This window comes from Diospyros lotus, chromosome 2, assembly GCF_014633365.1.
Source record: "Diospyros lotus cultivar Yz01 chromosome 2, ASM1463336v1, whole genome shotgun sequence".
Lineage (NCBI taxonomy): Eukaryota > Viridiplantae > Streptophyta > Magnoliopsida > Ericales > Ebenaceae > Diospyros > Diospyros lotus.
The window spans coordinates 6,603,533-6,617,214 of record NC_068339.1 but is presented as its reverse complement, the minus strand read 5'-3'; the positions used below and the strand labels follow the sequence as shown (position 1 = coordinate 6,617,214).

Sequence of the window (13,682 nt, the reverse complement as noted above, 5' to 3'; positions counted from 1 at the left end):
TTATTTTATAATGCATTATTTTATACCAATTTGTTAAGTGGTCCTGATTTATATATATTCAGTACACAACTTAAATTGATGGAAAGATTTATATATATATTCAGTAAAAAACTTAATAAAATTTTTAATTTTATTTAATTTTTTACTTTTTAGCTACGAAAATATTTTGTTCTTAAATAATTTGTAGCCTTCTAACATATGAAAACAGAAGTGTGGAGAGTAAAGTTGTAGTCTTATAACACTTCTTAAAATTAATATAGTTTTGACTATTATTCAGTTAAATATTGTTGATAATTCGTTTTGACCTTTAAGTCTAACCTTAAGCATGGGATGATGATCCAAACTATACTCTCGAGATATTTTTATATATTATAGAAGTTATATTTATATTGGTTTAAATAATTTAAATTTTAAATTTCTTAAATAATTTATTTTTTTATAATTATTTAGCAACGAAATATTTCATTACTAAATAATTTTAATTTTATTAATTTTTTTAAATTATTTAACGATGGAGTAATAACTTTAATTTTTTTACTTTTTTAATTATGCGCGATAAAATATTCCTTGCTTAAATAAATATCGTTTTAATTTTATTTTCTAAATTATTTAGCAACGGTTTATCCGAACACTAAATAAATTTTATTTTATTTTTATTTTTTTTAATTATCTAGCGACGCACATTCTGGTTGCTAAATAAATTTAATTTTAAAATTATTTTTTTAAATTTAATTAGCAACGGGAGAGCCTGTCTTTAAATAAATTTTATTTTAATTTTATTTTTTAAAAATTTAGCGACAAGTAATTGTCGCTAAATAATTTTTTTTATTTCACTAATTATTTAGCGATCGACAATTCCATCCCTAAATAAAATTAATTTAATTTTTAATTTTTTAAATTATTTAGCGATGGGACATCTCATCACTAAATAAATTTCATTTTATTTATATTTTTTCTAATTATTTAACTACGAAAATTCTCATTGCTAAATAAATTCTATTTTAATTTATTTTTTTAATCATTTAGGGACTACTATTCTAGTCGCTAAATAAAATTTATTTATTTTATTTTTTTTAATAATTTAGTGTCAGGTTATCCATCGCTAAATTAATTTAATTTAATTTTTATTTTTTTCTAATTATTTAGCCATGGCTTTCCATTGCTAAATATATTTTATTTTAATTTATATATTAAATCATTCAGCGACAAATCTCTCATAGCTAAATAAATTTTATTTTAATCTTAATTTTTTAATAATTTAGCGAAGAGCTTCTGTGTCTAAATTAATTTCATTTTATTTTTATTTTTTTCTAATTATCTTGTCACTAAAATAATTTTATTTTAATTTTTTAAATTTCTTAGCGACTGAATTTCCCGTCACTAAATAAATTTTATTTTAATATTATTTTTTTTAAATAATTTATCGATCGGTAACTCGTCACTAAATAAATTTTATTATTATTTTTTTTTCAAATTTTTTAGCGACGTACATCCTCTCACTAAATTAATTTTAATTTTTTTACTAATTTAGCAACGAGTATTCCATCGCTAGATAAATTTCATTTTATTTTTATTTCTAAAATTCTTCACTAAATTAATTTAATTAAATTTTTATTTTTTAATTTATTTAGCGACGGGATGTCCCGTTGTTAAATAAATTTAATTTTAATGTTATTTTTTTTAGTAATTTAGCGACAGGTATTCCGTCGCTAGATAAATTTCATTTTATTTTTATTTTTATTTTTTCAAATTCTATGCTAAATTAATTTAATTTAATTTTTATTTTTTTAATTTATTTAGTGACGGGATAACCCACCACTAAATAAATTTTATTTTAATGTTATTTTTTTAATAATTTAGTGACGGGTATTCCGTCACTAAATTAATTTTATTTTTTTATTTTTTTAAATTGTTTGCGAAATTAATTTCATTTTAAATTTATTTTTTAAAATTACTTAGTGACCGGAATTTCAAATTTTTTTTAATTCATTTAGCTACAGGATTTTTGTCTCTAAATTAATTTTATTTTTTTTATTTTAAAGTTTTTACTAAATTAATTTTATTTTAAATTTATTTTTTTAATTTATTTCTCAACGGGATATCCTGTTGCTAAATAAATTTAATTTCTAATTAATTTCATTTTATTTTTATTTTTTAAAATTCTTTTCAAAATTAATTTTATTTTAAATTTATTTTTTAAAATTATTTAGCAACGGTATTTCCCGTTGCTAAATAAATTTAATTTCAAATTTTTTTAATTAATTTAGCGACAGGAGTTTCGTCCCTAAATCAATTTCATTTTATTTTTTCTTTTTACAAATTATTTCCAAATTAATTTCATTTTAAATTTAATTTCAAATTTTTTTAATTAATTTAGCGATGGGTATTTCGTCGCTAAATTAATTTCATTTTATTTTTATTTTTTAAATTTTTTTCATAAATTAATTTCATTTTAAATTTATTTTTTAAAATTATTTAGTAATTCCCGTCGCTAAATAAATACAATTTCATTTTTTTAATTAATTTAGCGACGGGTGATCAATCGCTAAATTAATTTCTTTTTAAATTTATTTTAATTAATTTAGCGACACATCTCCGTTGCTAAATTAATTTCATTTTAAATTTATTTTTTAAATTATTTAGCGATGAAAATTTCCATCACTAAATAAATTTAATTATTTTTTTAATTATTTTAGCGACGGATATCCATCGCTAAATTAATTTTAATTTATTTTTTATTTTTTCAAATTCTTTCTTAAATTAATTTTATTTTAAATTTATTTTTTTAAATGATTTAGCGACGGGGTATGTCATCGATAAATTTAATTTTAATTTTTTTTAATAATTTAGGGACGGCCAATGCCGTCGCTAAATAAAAGTAATTTTTTTTTTTTTTACTAATAATTTAGTGACGGAAAGTTCCGTCACTAAAGAAAATTCATTTTATTTTTATTAAGTATTTAGCAACGAGGAATTCCGTCACTAAATTTAATATATTAATTAAAAAAATATTAAAATGTTTAGTGACGGAATTTTTCGTCGCTAATTCCGTCACTAAATTTAAAAAAAAAATTAAAAAATTTGGCAACGGAATACCAGTCGCAAATCCATCCCTAAAATTTAGTGACGGAAATTCCGTCACTAAACCGTCTCTAATTAGTGACAGAAAAATTAAATCACTAAATCCGTCACTAAATTGTGAATTTTTTGTAGTGTCATCTCACTATGGATCGAGTCCTACTTACCGAGATCTCAGTCGTAGCTCACCGACATCAATTGCTCATCCACAAAATTTGGATATACTTTTTCCCGCTCACGGATATAGCCACCACGCAAAATAATAAGTGCACTAACATATTTATTGTGTATATGTAAATCATTTGAAATCATACATTTATAAATTTATGCATGACCACATGATACTCAGCATTAAGCTCATGCATGTCCCCTTCCAACTTGTACAATCTAATACCATTCGACTATGTAGACAAACTCGATCAAACAGGCAACTACAAGTATCTTATTTTTGAAATAATCAACAGCCTCACCACAACGAACGACCACTAGCGCCCATACGTCCAACGGTTGACAGTCATGGCACGATCGATCAATCCTCAGAACACAATAACCTAAACATTAAGCATGAGATATCCAAAACAAACACAACAACCGACATAGATTTTGAGATAACAAACTAGCAGTATCGGTCGGTTGTATCCAAGCATCGGTTGACAGTTCCTATGCTTGGACACTGACAGTCGACAAGTATTCGAGAAACAGTCAACAGTTCATGTGTCTGCACATTTGCGGTTGGCACCACACAATGGGCTAGTTGACAGCCACCCTTCACAAACATTAAAAATAGTTGAAAACTTAAGCATTTTGACTCCTCCTGCAACTTGCAATATGAAGAACATGCACAAACAAGAGACTCACAACATACATAAAATGCCCTCCTACGCACATATCCTTAACCCCAAATTAGGTTCGACATCATTCCTTAAGAATATGGGGTGTACCTGTAAGCACCTCCGCTCGGATATCCCAACCACCCGGTCTATCAGAACGAAAGCGCTTATCTAAGGGAAGAGAAGCAGACATAAGACAAAAACTACCCTGGCATGCATAAACAAAAATAAGAACAGTAGAAACGAAGCTAAACACATGCATGCACTACGAGTACCCCGCTATCACAGCGGTCTCACGATAGATTAATAAACACAGACTCCTGTGCCAATATACACGAGACTCGAGAAACGACTTGGCACAGTAAAAATAATAAAGTAAATCCTACTGAACTCTCAGAATTGACAGGGACTGCCTATACACCATACCGACTCTGCCGCTAAAAGCTGACTCCCTTGTCCGGACCCCCGCTGCCACTACCTGGAATGATGGAAAAATAAAGTGAGTCGAGAGACTTAGCAAGCATAAGAAAAGAAAGGCTGAAGGCTGCACAAAGCCAATAAACTTCTCCTAGAACACCAACCCCCAAATACACACAAGTCATGAGACGCTACAACATAATAGCATAGTATAATAAAAACACATGGCGGTCCTTGGGGCCCACACAAGACACCTGGCACCCAAGTCCTATACCAACCTGCCATTGCCTGGAAGGCAACATAAATTTCCAACAAACCTGCGCGCGCTGTCCCGGGTCGATACTCCCGTCACCCGTCCATGTCTGTACTCCCGTCACCCGAGCCATAGGCTCCCTCAGAACGGTACTCCCGTCCGAGAACTATATACTATTAGTAGCCATGCAATGCACATAAAAATGCAATGGCGTAGCGAGCATCAACGTGATACAAGACGCCCATACATCCAAACATCAGGCCATGCTCCGTCCACATAGTAAATCACATGCGATGCATATGCCCGTGCTGGATGCAACCTAACCACGCTAGAATGTCCGTGTCCATGCATACTCAATAAATGACTATCCCAACATGCAACCCGTACCCATGTGCATATCAAATCATGAACAGTAATCAAACGAATCTAAACATGCAGTAAATCACATACTGGTAGAGCTAGTCAGCAGTGCCCATCAACGGCTAGTGACTAGGAGTGTCCACCCGACGGTTCACTTCAGGGCCGTACAATAGTCAACCCCAACGTCACCAACAACCGACCCCTGCCCTACTGCTCGATAGCTCTAACCGAACCATAAATAAATTCGAGAAAAACCATAAATAAACCCGCACGTCTAGGAACCTAGTTCCTAGGCTGGGTCCAACATCATTCCCAAATGGAGTGGGGGCGGTACAAGCCCCCATAGGCACATAATGAATAAAATATATAAGTCTCGGATTTAATTTAAATTAAAACAATGAATAATCCTTAATAAATAATGCCAGATGCCGAATTAGAGTAAGGGAGATGATAAAATACAGGAAATCATGGGGTCTTTCATGGGAATTAAAGATCTTGAGGAGAGGGTCAGGAACTTGCCTTTACACGACCATTTCTTGTATTTTTTGCACTCCCGCTGCGAAGTAAAACGTTTAATAGCGATTAATAAAACCCTAGCTCGCATTAATTAAATCTAACCGTGTAATATAAATAATTTAACCATCTAAAATCTCACGTAGGCGCACCGTAGATAAAATCCTAATAAATCTCATATTTATTTTAAATTAAATAATGCCAATAACATCCTCAATTTATATATATAATTAATACGGGATACCGAAACGAGTTAAGGGAAGACGAGGGGATCATAAAATGGAAAGAAATCGCAGGGGTAGAAGGAACTTGTCTCGTTTAAGTTGATTACAACGTTTCCCCGCTTAAACACCACCAAATTAATACACGCTGCAAATAGATTAAACTTCCAAAATTAACAAAATATAACCCAAAATAAAATTCTAATCGCGTAAAATTTATAATTTAGACATATCACGCTTCTACTAATTTTTACCCACGTACCTGCTCACTTTTCACGCTAAAACAACCCCGGAATCCTCTTATTTTTTCATTTTTTCATTTTTTTCTTTTTTTTTTCTTTTCTTCCTTTTCTTTCTTCTTCTTCTTCTTCTTCTTCTTCTTCTTCTTCTTCGCGGCTTCTTCTTCCTGCAAACCCTCGCCCATGCCCAGCTTCTGCCAGCCACCGCCTCAGCCAGCGCCGCCCTTGCCAGCCACCCCCGCTACCAGCTCCACCACCGTTAGCCACGCTACCGCCGACAGCCGCCAACGTCGCGAACAGCCGCAGCCTCCCCTTCGCGCAGCCAGTCCGCTCGCCTCTACTAGCTGGTTTAGCCGCCGCCACAGCCCCCGGCCCGCCATCGATCGACCACCGTCCCTGTCTCCGTGCATCACCGCGCGCCACCGCACCTATTGGCCCGCTGCCCTGCTGCTTCGCTCACCCATGGCCGCTGCTGCTCCTCGTCGGCCATGGCAGCGGCTGCCATGGCCGATTGGCCCTTCGAGCTCTCTCTCTCGATCTATCCCTTCCTCCCAGACTCTCGGCCCACTGATCTCTCTCTCTCTCCTCTGTTTCTTCTTTGTTTCCATTTGACAGAGATGGCCACTGTGCAAAGCGTAGCTTCCAAGCATACGCGCACCGCCTCACATTTTAACAAATAAATTAATTTCATTTCATTTATTATTATTATAGTTATATTATTATCCCTATTATTTTTGGGATATTACAGTACCGAGACCCTATTAGCTTTTAAACAAAATTTAGTAAGTATTCAAAGATTCAACAAATTGTAGTACAATAAGATAGGTATGACCAGATTCCAAAGGCAATGGTTACAGGCCAAATCTCAGATAAAGGGTAAGAACTTACATTAACAAGAATAAAAAAAGGAATTTGCATTAACGAAAAATAGAGGGAACTTGAAACAATAAGAATAAGAGAATGGAACTTGCCTTAGATAATTTCACCTCTTTTGTTTCATGCTTAATTGGAACTATAACGGTAAGATAGAAAGAGTTTGAGGCTTCATTTGACAATGCAGTTTGACTGCTTACAATTTATTAGTTTAGCTTATCAGCTATCAAGCTTATTTTCTTACATATTTGGCATCATCAACAACTTAAAGCTATACAACCTAAACGTTAATATAATAGAGTTTGTAAAAAGCCATCGCCCACCAACTTTTGCAAAAACATTACGAAGGGCTTTTTGAGTTGACCAACTCATTTACAATTTTACCCTCCTACATTTCCAATATTTACACCTCCTATCTCTTTCCTCCTCATTGCTTCCTAGCGCCATCATTGGATCTCAACGAAGACACAATTATCATCATCACCACCTAGAATTGCAAGGCGCCTAGCGTCATCGCCGTCATAGCCTAATGCAGCAAGCTGAATCTTCTTGTCACCAGATCTGGATGAATCATATACATATACTCAATAAAGGGGTGGGGCTAGTAGAAGAGCTGTAAATAATTAAATTCTCATATATGTATACATATAAAAATAAGAAATTTTATATAATATCTCCACATATATATTAAAGATTTATATAAATTAAATCTAAATTTATACATAAAATATTATATTAATATATTTTTAATAATTATATATAATTTATTAACATGTAATTATAAGTATTTTAGTAATTGGACATCAATTTATAAATTATTTTATTAAAAATTAATATTTTTAAAGTTTTATTTGTATTATTCAACACCATATCCATTTTAATCTTTTTCTCAAGTTCTAAGAGCAACTCCAATGGGGAGTGCCATACGGGGTGCCAACCCCATAATTGTCGAAATGACACCCTAGAATCAAATTTTTTTACTCCAATAGGAATGGTATCAAGGACTACAAAATGGCAACAATCTTCTTGGGGTGCCAAATTTTCAAACTCTCGAGAGAGAGAAAAAAAAGAGGTGTTGTTTCCAACAGTAACATTCAATGGCTCTATTTCAACTTCTATAAATTCATAGATTACTTGAAGTAGGGGTTTTTAGGCAAGGCGAGCGACGGAGTAAGAGAAAGAGCCAGAGAGACAATGATGGACAAGCGAGCAACGGAGGGATGGAAGGGTGATCCGGCGAGGGCGAGGCGGCAATGCCAGCGAGCGACGAAGCGAGAAAGGCAGCAACTAAAAGCAAGGCAAGCGACCGAGGGGAGAGCCAGTGAGGGCGAGCAACAGCAACTACTGATCAAGGGAAATGGGAGGTGAGTCGTTGAGGGGAGAGAGGAAAAATGGGAAAGAGGCACAAAAGGGGAAGTGGAAGGAGAAGGAGGCAGCAGTATATATATAATTGATTTTAATTTAAAATAAATATTTTTATTTTAGTTAATTGTTAGAATTTAATTCGGTCATTTGCTTGACCTATATATATATATATATTAATTTTTGTAATTTAATTTGAATTTTCTAATTTGATTTCATTTTTAAATTTTAATTGTTTAATTAAGGGTAATTTTATTTTTTTTAATTGATTATTTTATGCTCATTCTTTAAATTGATTATAATTCTTTTTTATAGATGGATTCGCAATTTGACAGTTCTCTCATTGATTTGTTTATGAGTGGCACCGATTTATATGATGATGTTATACAGACCAATCCCGCAGTATTGGCGCTAGTACAAAATGAAGTCGTTCCAAGAGTGAGAAAATTACAAAGGAGAAAGAACTTCTCTCAAAAAGAAAATAAATTAATTGTGTTTGTGTGGCCTAAAGATGCAATTACTGGGAATGAACAACAAAGTGATGTTTTCTAGCATAGAATATTGAAATACGTAGAACTTCATAAGACAATCAAGAAAAGTGTTCGTAAACTTCTATTAAAAGTCGTTGGACTGATATAAATGAAAAATGTGACAAATTTATCGATTTTTATAGTCAAATTAAAATACTGTAATAAAATGGACACACCAAACAAAATAATGTAATGATTGAGCATTTTTAGATAGACACTACTATGATTTGATATTTGAACTTTGACTAAATTATTTTATATATTTTTCAGGTTAATAAAGCAAAAGAAATGTTTGCTAAGATCATTAGAAGATCATTTCAATACGAGCATTGTTTGAATATATTGAAAATGGACTGATAATCTCACTAGCAATAAGAGAGTAAGAACCCATTCAACTGGTAATTTTGCTAAATCAAATCATGTTGAATCTTGTTATTCAACTGCACATTTAGGAGATGACATTAAACCCTCATCCACTCCCAACCTTAATAGTCCATTGGGTAGAAAGGTTTCAAAGAAACAACTTAAAAACAAAAAGAAGCAAACCGAGGTTGAAGATATACTATATCATCATCATTGGAATCAAAGAATAGAAGTGGAATGACAAAAAGTTAAGCGGCAAGAGAAAATGTGTGCTCAATAGGAGATAGCATTTGAGAAACATCGTAGATAGTTAAAAATTGAAGAAATGCAGTTAGAAGTTAAAAGAAAAAAAGTAAGTAGAAGTTGAAGAAAGGCATAAAGAAATGCAAAACATAGAAACTAACACTATTGCCATGCACCCAATTTCTACAACATATTGGAATAACTTGAAGATAGAGATTATGAAAAAATGGAGTTTTACTTTTTAGTCATTATTTATTATATTGTTATTATTCATGAAAAATTATGTATTAAGTTTAATTGCTATGAAAGTACTTATGAAATTGAATTTGAAATTTGAAATTTTGACTATAAAAATATATCTATTAAATTACAATCGTTATGAAAACTATATCCGTTAAGTTTAATTATATTTTTAATAAAAAATAATAGAATATTAAAATAACACTCTTATTTTGGCACTGCTATTAAAGCAGATTTATAATTCAAGAATGTCATAATACTGTTCAAAGTTGCAAACGGGTAATTTAACATCCCAAAATGACAAGTCCCTTTAGAGTTGCTCTAACAGCTTATTAACTTTTATAAATCAAAACATCACTTTTAATTGATAACTTAAAAATATATTTATTCAAACACTTTATTAACTTAAATACTATCCACATTAAAAACTTTAAACAACTTACAAGCTTAAAAGCTCTCTTCAGAAATGCATAGCTAAACTAAGCTTGAGGCCGCAATATACCTTGCTGCCACTGCATATCCTATATTCAATTTCATTTCGCCGACTCTCGCGGTTGCCTTCTACCAACTTTCCCTTTGATATATGTCACCAATGTTTCAATGAATTTGATATATATATGTCACCAATCATAGAGTTTTTCCTTGTGAAATTTTCTTAACCCAATGATTAGTCTTTCGCATTGGTAAGATGCAGTTGCTGTACTTTTTTGTGTTTTTCCTTCCATTTGTTTTTTGCTAAAGCATTATGTTGATCAACCATGACAACAACGATGACAACATCAAGCCGTCGGTTGGGGTGGCTACATGCTTGGATTTTAACTTGCCATTAATTAATATACATATATGACCATATTTTTTTGTTCAAGTTTCCTTTGGTCTCCTCCACCTCGTTTGCTACATATTTATTTCATTTCACGTACTCTCCTCACACCCTTACATTAGTTTGCTACATATTTATGATGATGTACAAGTTTCCTTTTTCTTTTCTTCTATTAACATATTACATATATATTATATACATATATATACAGTAATCGGCCAGACTATGTATGTCCAACGCACGCGTTCGCTGCCTTCTCTTTCTTTTTAATAAACCCATAAATATATAAATATATATATCAACAATATCATAACATATATGTTCATGTTCGTGCTTGTATTCGTGTTCGTTTCACTTCAAAATATATATGTTTACAGGAAATTCATTATTTAGATTTTTTTTATAGAAAATGTTTATATTCTATTTTAGAAATTATATATATTATTTAAAAAAAAAATCCCATACCTAATAGCTGTGATTAGAGAAACCATGCGTTTGCATGCACCCTCCAGACCCATTACTAATTCCTCGGGAATCTACTTAAAATGTGAAGTAATGAACCACGACATAGCTAGCAGTGGGGACACGAGTGTTCATAAATGCTTGGGCAATTGGAATGGATGAATCGATATATGGGATGAGCCAGAAGTATTCAGACTAGAAATGAAGGTTTCTAAATAAATAAATAATGACAGAGACTTGAAAGGACATCATTTTGCGTTCATTGCATTTGGTGCTGGCAGAAGGAGCAAAATTCTCAATGGCAATTAATGAGCGTACGGGGGCGTGCAAAGACAGTCATTTCAAGTTGGATTTTACTTTACGTGATGGAGCTAAAAATGAAGAATTGGATATAATTAAGTGAAATGACCCTGACTCACAATTCACAAGCGACAGTGAAATTGCTCATATCGAGCGCCCCCATATACTTAATCTGACAGCATGTGAGGGGAGATTAATTATGGTGACTTAATCAGACGTAATGGCTAGATCCAAACTCACCATGCACAAAGAGTTCCCTCACTTTGAAGAGAAATATCCTACACTGTCGCTTGCGAGACTCGATCATCGGTCTTGGTCCAAAATTCACTACGAAAGACACTTTATCCCTCTTCTTGACCAACTGAGCTGCCCATGCGGGCAAAAAAGTTCCACCATTAACTCTTGTAAAAATGCATTCAGGCTACTAATATTAGTAACTTGTATAAATATTTGTGTATGTGTTTTATGCCCAAATAATATGTTAAAATATATTTGAATCAATGTAAAATATATTATTATATAAATAAAGATTAACTAGTCAGGTTTGTTTTCAGTAAAATCTTAATTAGTGGTGCTTTAATAATTTTTAACATTTTAGTTTTTAATTAACATTTATTGAACCAATAATGCAGCGCCACGTCACTGGCTTTTCCAAAGTATCAACATCGATTAGAAAATGTATTTGCTTTAAATTTCATCACTTTGCAATCAACTGATTGCAATTTGAAATAAATGAGTTTTGGAGTCTTGCACTGAGGTCAATGCTCATCTTATCATTCAAATAAAATAGAGTAATGCTATTCATCTCCACTGGAGATGAACAGCAGTGACATGGAAACTAATTGTCTGCCATTGTCTGCATAGTTGGCAGACAATTCACTTTCTGTCGCTTCCATTATCCCTTCCACTTTTTTTTGGGTGTCAAAAGGTAAAATTTTTTATTTTAAGACCTTCCAAACACTATCTACGTGAAAAGGGTTAATCATAAAACATGACGACCTTTAAGATAGGAGACACAATGCATAGTGCTCACAAGAAACCACTTCTCATAAGAGGATGAAATTCTCACACTTCGACTGTTATGACTCAAACTTGCATCCTTGATTGTAATCTTCTACCCTGTAAACCAACCGTGATATGCCTATAGGGGCGCCTTCCACTTTCTCTCTCTCTCCCCCAGCTGCCCAAACGCAACTGTGCATGGCCATTTATTTCCTCCGAATTAGATTCTGATTTATGGATTATTTAGCATAGCCCCTGCAATTTAAGTTCGTAAAACTTTGAATTTTTCTCTAAAATTGATTTAAAAAGGAATAACACCCTATCAGGTGATCTTCACCAAAGATCTTTAAAAACTAAGTTATCCCACAAATTTAGTCTAAAAAATTCATGAATACCGTAATTTGATCCAGGGGAGCAGATTAACATGAAACAAAAGGGAGCAGATTAATATCAAACAAATTGGGATGATTTGGGATTATTGAATTTCGTTAGATGGGGGCTTTTAACTGTAGTTAAAATGAAGAAATACCCACATCAACTCACTGCAAATACAAGATGAAACCTCCAAAGAAAGAAAGAACCATAAAAATCACCCATTGCAAATACCCGCATCAAGTCACTGCAAATACAAGATTTGTCCATGGCCCTGTGGTTTCTGTGCCCAGTGGTGGGGGCGACAACGAGTTGGGGGGCGATCTTGTGGTCTGTGGCCTGTGGTGGGGGAGACGGTGGAGGGAGGGACGACAGTGATGCGAGCGAGAGGGGGGCGACGGCGGGTGGTGCTCGCGGCGTTGGCGGGAGAGACTGCGGGGGACAACAGTGGTGCCATCTTTGGGCGACGGCAGTGTGAGCAGCAGTGGCGAGGTGACGGTAACGACGATGGTGGTGGTGCGATCCTTGCTCACTGCTATGGGGGGGACGGGGGGGAGAAAAAGAGAATAGGTAAGCTCAGGCAATTGGGGGAGAGAGAAAGGGGGGTAAGTTCGGGCAACTGGGGGGAGAGAGAAAGAGTGGAAGGCATAGCGGAAGAGAGAGAAAGTGAATTGTCTGCCAACTATGCAGACAATTCACTTTTCATGTCACTGCTGTTCATCTCCAGTGGAGATGAATAACATTATTCTAAAAAATGAAAGTGAAATATAAGAATCATGCTAGATATACATCATTTTTGTATATCTTAGGCTACACAAAGAGGTATTATGATCAAAATACCCTTAGTCTTCATGCGCCTCACGCGCCTCTATGCACCTCACGAGGGATATTTTTATCATTGGTACACCTTTATGTAGTTCAAAGTGTACACAAAGATGTACCAATAACATTTTTCAAAATATAATGCCAAGAAACAAAGAAAGACATGTGGTATAGGGGGTAATTGTCAAAAATAAAAACACATTATGAGTAGTGTAAATAAAGAAACACATGTTGTAATGTCCCAAGTTTTTACATAATTTCATATTTTGGAGAATTTAATTTCATAGAAAAAAAATGGAAAGAGACCCAATTCACAATTATTCTAATTTTTGGTTTTAAAAGTGTAATTCTCAAATGATTTGGGTTTAATTGAGGGCGTAAA

The 13,682-nt window shown here is 33.2% G+C and overlaps 1 long non-coding RNA gene across 1 annotated transcript; it reads right to left on the bottom strand.

Annotated features, from left to right (window-relative positions):
• Window positions 1-4,152: 4,152 nt before the first annotated feature.
• LOC127793983 (uncharacterized) lies at window positions 4,153-6,554 on the bottom strand. Its single transcript, XR_008021516.1, has 2 exons — window positions 5,935-6,554; window positions 4,153-4,386 (listed from the first exon to the last, which is right to left on the bottom strand). It is a non-coding gene; the product is annotated as an uncharacterized LOC127793983 (long non-coding RNA).
• Between the last annotated feature and the right edge of the window lie 7,128 nt (window positions 6,555-13,682).